Below are 7,159 nucleotides of genomic sequence, written 5' to 3'. Positions count from 1 at the left end.
AAAAGCAATGAGAATATTGCCCCCAAATACTAAGCTCGTATTGATGTACTAGGAGACTATAAGCATTTTATTACCGATATTATAAAATGTGATTAATGTCAAAAATGCTTCTTAACCTTCTCTATCTCTTAGCCATAATTAGATTTAGGCTTCATTTAGGTTAACGGTTTTCGTCTCAAAAACAACTTTCATACATTTTTTTTAATTATAAAGCTCCTTAAAAATCGTAAGAAAAGCAGCCCCAAACAGAGCCTTTAAGCTTTTAAAGAAAGATATTTTGTTTTTCAATATGGAAACATCAAAATATTTATTACGTAATTAGTACCCGATCCATCTAAAAATACTAATAAAAAATGCACTTCCCAAATAAACTTAAATTTGAAACAAAATAATAATCGATAAAGTTTTGAAACAATCCGGGACTGTCCAGATTAAAACATTGATGCCCAGCCAAACAGCCCATTTTAGCAATTCCTATACAAACGCATCTTATCGGTGTCTGTTCAGAAGAACCAAGAACAAAAACACTCCTTGGTACAATCTGATAATTCGAAACAGATAAAATGCTTGAAAACGCTGGATGGATGTTCTTGATGATGATAACATGAGAACGGAGTTACTTAAAAGAGCAACAAAGTAAACTTTAAATCTGCATAATCAACGAAACTACATTCTAAACAACTCTCATGCACCAAATAAAGCATTACCAATGTCTAACATAACGATTTCATTTATTTATCAAAAAAGTAAACATTGCATTATATACATCAGATTTTTTTACACTAACCTCTAAACAACAATAACATGCAAATGAAAGAAGCAAAAATTACAGAATTGACAATTGGTAACTAAGAAACAAACTCATGAAACTTACTCCACAAGCTTTTAACTTTTGAAAAATGACTCCCATAAGTTCTCACCATTCTGATCATAATAGCCAGATCTTGGAGAAAAATGCTGAGCAAACAACAATCTACACAAGCTTAGAAGCTCTAAAGGAATCCAGATTTTCTATTACAGAGAGTAAAAAAGAAAAATATTTAGCAATAGCGGTAAACTCTAAAAGTTATTTAAAATCTAAAACTAAATTCAAACTTAGATCATTTGAGACAAAATAAAGTGACCCTCAACAGATAAAAGTACCTTCAGGAGCCCTTGCAACGATCTTAGTATTGAACTGAAAAATTTAAACATTAAAAAAATATCAAAATATGTATACATTATGTTCCACCTACTTAGTTCAAAAGAAAAATCATTTACCTGGCTATAGTGCTACATAAAAGTTCATCTGTCTCATCCAGATTGTCAAACTCGAGATAGGATTTCCCAAATTCAAAGCACTGCTTCCCCCATGATCTTCCAAACTATAACTTTGACATCAACTGAATCTGTATTGATTTGGTGCAACCTGAGTCGAGCTATCTTGCGATTGTTTTTGTTCAACTGCATGAATTCAATGTCATAAACAATTGATTATCACAATATCACAAATTAAAAAAAAAAAATCAATAATAAGTCAACTTTAAATCTTCAAATACTTATGTGCTAATAATGTTGCAAGCTCATAAAATTATTGTTATCATTAAGATCATTGTTTAAAGCGAATTGTTGAGATTCCCATTTGATTTTCCAAGCGAATTAAATCAGTGGATTGTTGCAAAAATTATTTTGATATAGTCATCATGAGGAGAGAACCAACTTTCACTTTCTCTTGCTTTAGCCATATAAAAAAATTTGTTGATGAAGCTCAAATTGTATTTCTTTCAAGCCTTTCTGATACTCTCTGTATAACACAAAAGAAAACAATTTAATTTATTTATATTAGATTATGAATGAGTAATAATTCTTTAAAAAAAAGTTCATTAATAATAACCAAATAATTTGAAATAAAAATCATTCAAAGCAATGAAAAAATAATGCAATAATATTAATTCATAATATTAGGCAGTTTATGAGCAAACCTGTAAATGGCTGGCGACATTTTCTCTTGTAAGTCCTGGTATGCCCATGATATCAAGTATTTTAGTTGGAACTGCCTCTGTAAATATTATATTTAAGATCAAGAAATAAAAAGTGAACTATAAAAAAAAAAGAGTTATTAAATAAAGACACTTACTGTCTATGCTAATGATTAATAGCATTGATAAATTTTGCATGAAGCTCTGGGGTCCAAGAAACTCTAGCCTCTTTTTTGTGAAGGAAAATTATCTTTTAAAGCAATATCGTCATCTTCATCTCTTTTCCTCACAAATCTTTGGATTTTTTTTGTGAACGTGAAACTGTTAACTCCATTAACTTGATTCATTAATGCTCTTCATTTCATTAAGATATTTTTACTACATGCTTCCAAATATAGTTCAAATCGTTCAAAACGCCACAGGTTTGACAAGGATAGTCAATTGCACCATATTTTATACCTTTCATGACATTTTGAAAATCAGAATAAGCTGACAGCACTGCATATAAATTTACCACGTTAAAAAAAAGTAATTGATAAATAAATAATTTAATATTTTTTGTAGAAAACTTTAACTTACCATTATAGGCAAACTTATTTTCACGGCTCACATTCTCTACTATTCAAAATCCATCAATGCATGTCAAATTAACATCATGAAGCACTATGTCGTAATTCCTATTTTGCTCTCAATAGCTCCAAGGCTTGAAGGGACAATCAGATATATGACTGTAAAATAATTAATATGAAAATCTAATAACAAAGCATATATAATAAACTTTTTATAAATATTTGCCAGTATGCACTACAAAAACTAAAAACCTTTACATTATAATTCCCTTTCCTTCTCAATTTACGCAACAGAAAAACAAAAGAACGTAATAACAATCTTAAATAAAGTGTTAAGATTAATTTCTTATAAAAAAAAAGGACCAACTGCACAGCAAATAAAACCATATAATTCTATTATTCTGGTTCAAAACAGCCATTTAAAATTTCAAAAAATTTCAAGGTTACATTTATTATTCTAGCATCCATGCATCTGTGAAAAGTTACATAAGAAAAATTACAGAAACTATAGAAGCAGAAAAACTATTATTGAGATTTCATTCTTTATTTTCATCTCAAGTCAATTCAATTCATTTAGAATGACTAAAATACAATTAAAAATTTATCCTATTCTGATTTTTTTTTATTCCTTGATAATAATCTTCTAAATCATTTTTCAATAATATTGATTATGAATTATGTTACATAGAAAAAAAAAGCTACAAAGTCAAAATACTAAAAATTTTGTAAATCATAAAACGCAAACAAAAACTGAAAGGAAAAAAAAATTTCTTCAGTGCACCATAACAATATATACTCAATCAAATGAGGTCAACAATTTCCATCGTATTCCTTAATATGATTCTCTAAGAAATGCCATTAAATAATTTTGAATTGAACTCATAATACATTCAAAACAATGTTGCTGAGAAAAAACAGATCCTGAAAAGAACAAAGGAAAAGGCGTTGTCAAAACCTAAAAATTTCATGAAACAAAAAACCCTAGAGACGCCTGCAAAATCTCAGATCTGACTAAGAAAAACCACCTTCATAGCGCACTGGAGAAGCATTTCTCAAGCATCCTAAGAGCGACGGATTCCACGTCGACCACGAAAACCCGCAATCCGGCTGGGAATCCGTCGGTAACTACGCTTCAAGATTCGGCCATTGCGTGAGAGAAAAGAAAGTATCTTTCTTTATCAAGAAAAACCTACTAAGAACTTCCGTTCGTCAGAGACAGCCCGCAGCTTTAAGAGCGAGAGCAAAGCGAACGAGAAGAAGAAGATGAAGACGAAGCGGGAATGAGCGGATATACCAGGATGATGCCTTATATTAAAGGACGGGCAGCTTGTGGTAATCCCTTTCACCTGATGGACGGCTGTGATTAACTCTGCTACGATTAAATTAGTTTCTTTGAGAGCCATATCTCTCTTTTACTGTCTTTAAAAAAATTTCATCTAAATTGATGAGATATCAGTGCGCTTAAAAAAAAAAAAAAAAAAAAAAAAATATTTCATATATAATTGTAATCTCGAAACCTATTTAAAAATTTTCAAGCTTATTTTAATATAATTTATTTTAATATATTCTAGCAATAATTTTTCTAATTATTTCATTTAGTTCAAATAAAAAAATGAATAAATTCAAAAAATAAAAATTATAGTTATAAAATTAGGAGTAGATAATGGGTGAAATATGTATACAAACTAAATAGTTCTTGTTTGTTGCCGGATCAGAGAGAATACGAAGAGTTTAAGATTAGGATAAATCTGATTTGGTGGCGAAAGCCACTAACGGTACCAGCAAAAAAAGGATTATGAAGGATGGAAACTCCATGCACTAGAAATAACACCGAGATCACCCTGGCATATATAGATTTTTCTAGGCCACAATGGGGCATTGCGTTGATGGCAATGAACTACCACGTCTTGTGTATATCTCCAGAGAAAAAAGGCTTGGCTTTCACATCATAAGAAGGCTGGTGCGATGAATGCGTGTGGTAATCAAATTAAAGTTGAATTCTTTCAATTTTTTTCAATTTAAAAAATGACGGTTAGCTTCAAAATTCTAATTCTGGAGAGGTTGCATTGATTTGTGTGGATGATTAATTTAACAAAAAACATCAAACAGATTATAGCCAAATAGAAGTGTGCAGAATAGCCCTTAATTTTTCGAAGGAGTTGTTAATAAATATTACAATTTTTGATGAATTTTGCATGTTGGGATGGATCTATGGCTAATCACAGTAGTGATATCTTGACATGCTTCAAGATGCATTGTTGTGGATGGAGTATTGTATACTGCATGCAAGAAAGGCCAGCATTCAAAGGTTAACTCTCATGAATCTTTCTAATAGGCTTAACTAAGTCTATGGTTGGCTCTTGATTTAGTCTTAATATTCTCAGCAGACAAGCCCGGTTTGGTATGGCTACAAGAATGGCCATCTCAAATGGCTTGAACGCTTTTCATATATAAACACCACAATTTATCCTTTCACCTCACTCGCTCTCGTTGCCTATTGTACATGTCCTTCTGTATGCCTCCTCACTGGAAAATTCATCATGCCATCAGTAAGCTTCTTATAAATTATGCTAATTTCTACAAATCTATATATGAATAGATTGATTAAAATGGTACTTCAACTTTTTAGGCGTGTCCATTTGAATCCTAGACTTTATAGGTATTCAATTTATTGCCTCAAATCTCCAAATTTGAATTAATTTTGTCCTACCATAAAATTTGTCATTTCTTTGGATGGAAGTTTTTGGAATTAAGTTTTGCATGGAAGTAGTTTGGATTTTTTAAAGTTAATCCAATATTTTAAGTTAATATTAACTATTCAGATGGACCCTCAAAGTCTATATTGTTCATTGAATGCTCCTTTCTACTAATGTTTTTTCCAAAGAAACATCAATGTATTAAATTTTGATGCATTGAAGAATTATATTGAACACTATAAAAGTCTGAAGACAAAAATAAATCATGTAAAAATCTAAAGATTTTTTTTATCATTTATTCAATGCTCTATCTGTAAAATATTTCCTTATTTTCAGATTTAGTACATTTGCAAGCCTCTTCTTCATACACTCTTCATCTCCATTTTTGCAACAAGGATACTGCAATTGCGGTGGAGCGGAGTAAGCATTGAAGAGTGGTGGAGAAATGAGCAATGAAGAGTGGTGGAAATGAGCAGTTCTCATTGGAGGCACTGCACACCTCTTCACCGTTGTGTAAGGCTTGCTAAAAATCCTTGCAGGAATTGACATCAACTTCATAGTTACTTTGAAGGCCTTCGACGATGAAGTGTTTGGTGAACTCTACACTTTCAAATGGACCACTTTGCTCATTACCCCACTACCATTTCGGATTATAAACATTGTCGGAGTTGTGGTTGGTGTATCAGATGCCATAAATAATGGATATTAGTCATGGGACTCTATTTGGGAACGTTTTTCTTTTGATTTGGGGGCTTATGGGGAATGGCATGAATCGAACTGCCGAGAACTCCGACGATCATCATTATTTGGTCGATTCTCTTGGCTTCGATCTTCTCGTAGTTGTGGTTAGATCCATTTGTGGTTAGAGCCATAGGACCAGATGTCAAACAGTCTGGCATGGAATCAATTGCTAAAACTTCTTATAATGTTGATATACTGCACAGATTATGTTTGTAATTGTGAAAGTTTTGTATTCAATTCTATGACAGTTACATATGATTTATGCTGAGAGTGAAAATTTCTTTTGTTGTTGTCTTAACTTGTGATATATATTATGCTATTGAATGTTATATGGGAATTTTTATTGGAAAATGTACAATCTGTTAATGATAGTTGCTATTTGCATGTTTTACATTCTTACAACTTGTATAGTTTTGATGATTCCAAATATTATTATTCTTTGTGTAGTTATCTCCTAACAATTTTTAGAAATTTTGTATTTGCTCTTGTGTGTACTAACATTTCAGGTGAATCAAACTATCAAACATGAAGACTTCAAATCAAATTCAATAAGAAATTCTTTTGAATTTTGAAGTTTAAAAAATGTCATTTTTTAATTGAAAGGGAGTGATTGTAATTGAGTGAATAAAAACATACACACACATAAGAAGATCATATAAATTTTATACTGATCGTATGGGACGATATCAGTTCGTACGGGACGATTAGACAGTTATCTCCTATTAAGAACACATGGAACGAATATGAACTGCCCAGAAAATTTCGTCTGGGACGAAATTAATTATCGTTAGAGACGATCTGCTCTCGGGAAAAATTTCGTCCAGATGAAATTAATTATCGTACAGGATGAGTTGCTCTATGTAAAAAATTTGTCCAAACGAACATATATTCGTCCAGACGATATAACCGACTTAGGACAATTTTTTTATGTTCGTTCTGCAGTTTTTGGAACCAACTTGGTTATAACCGTTCGTACCGGACGAACTTGGTTCGTATGTGACGATCAGCTTGTACGAAATCATTGTACACATATACAAACAGGTTCGTTTCAAGGCTTTTAAGTAAAATCATCCGTGACAATTTTCGATCGTACGGGACGATCTTGAACATGATAACTTGAAATCTGCCATTTTTAGATGGTTTTTCTTGTCTCTTTTGTAAATAGGCTATTCTAAACTGCAACTTAATCTTTTTG

General features: G+C 31.5%; 1 pseudogene; it reads left to right on the top strand.

The window, feature by feature from the left end:
• Nucleotides 1-4,722: 4,722 nt before the first annotated feature.
• On the top strand, nt 4,723-5,679 carry LOC114579272 (annotated as a pseudogene).
• The last annotated feature ends 1,480 nt before the right edge of the window (nt 5,680-7,159 follow it).

The sequence above is a fragment of the Dendrobium catenatum genome, unplaced genomic scaffold (assembly GCF_001605985.2).
Source record: "Dendrobium catenatum unplaced genomic scaffold, ASM160598v2 fragScaff_scaffold_255, whole genome shotgun sequence".
Lineage (NCBI taxonomy): Eukaryota > Viridiplantae > Streptophyta > Magnoliopsida > Asparagales > Orchidaceae > Dendrobium > Dendrobium catenatum.
The sequence above is the reverse complement of the archived record's forward strand: the minus strand, read 5'-3'. Positions and strand labels throughout refer to the sequence as shown.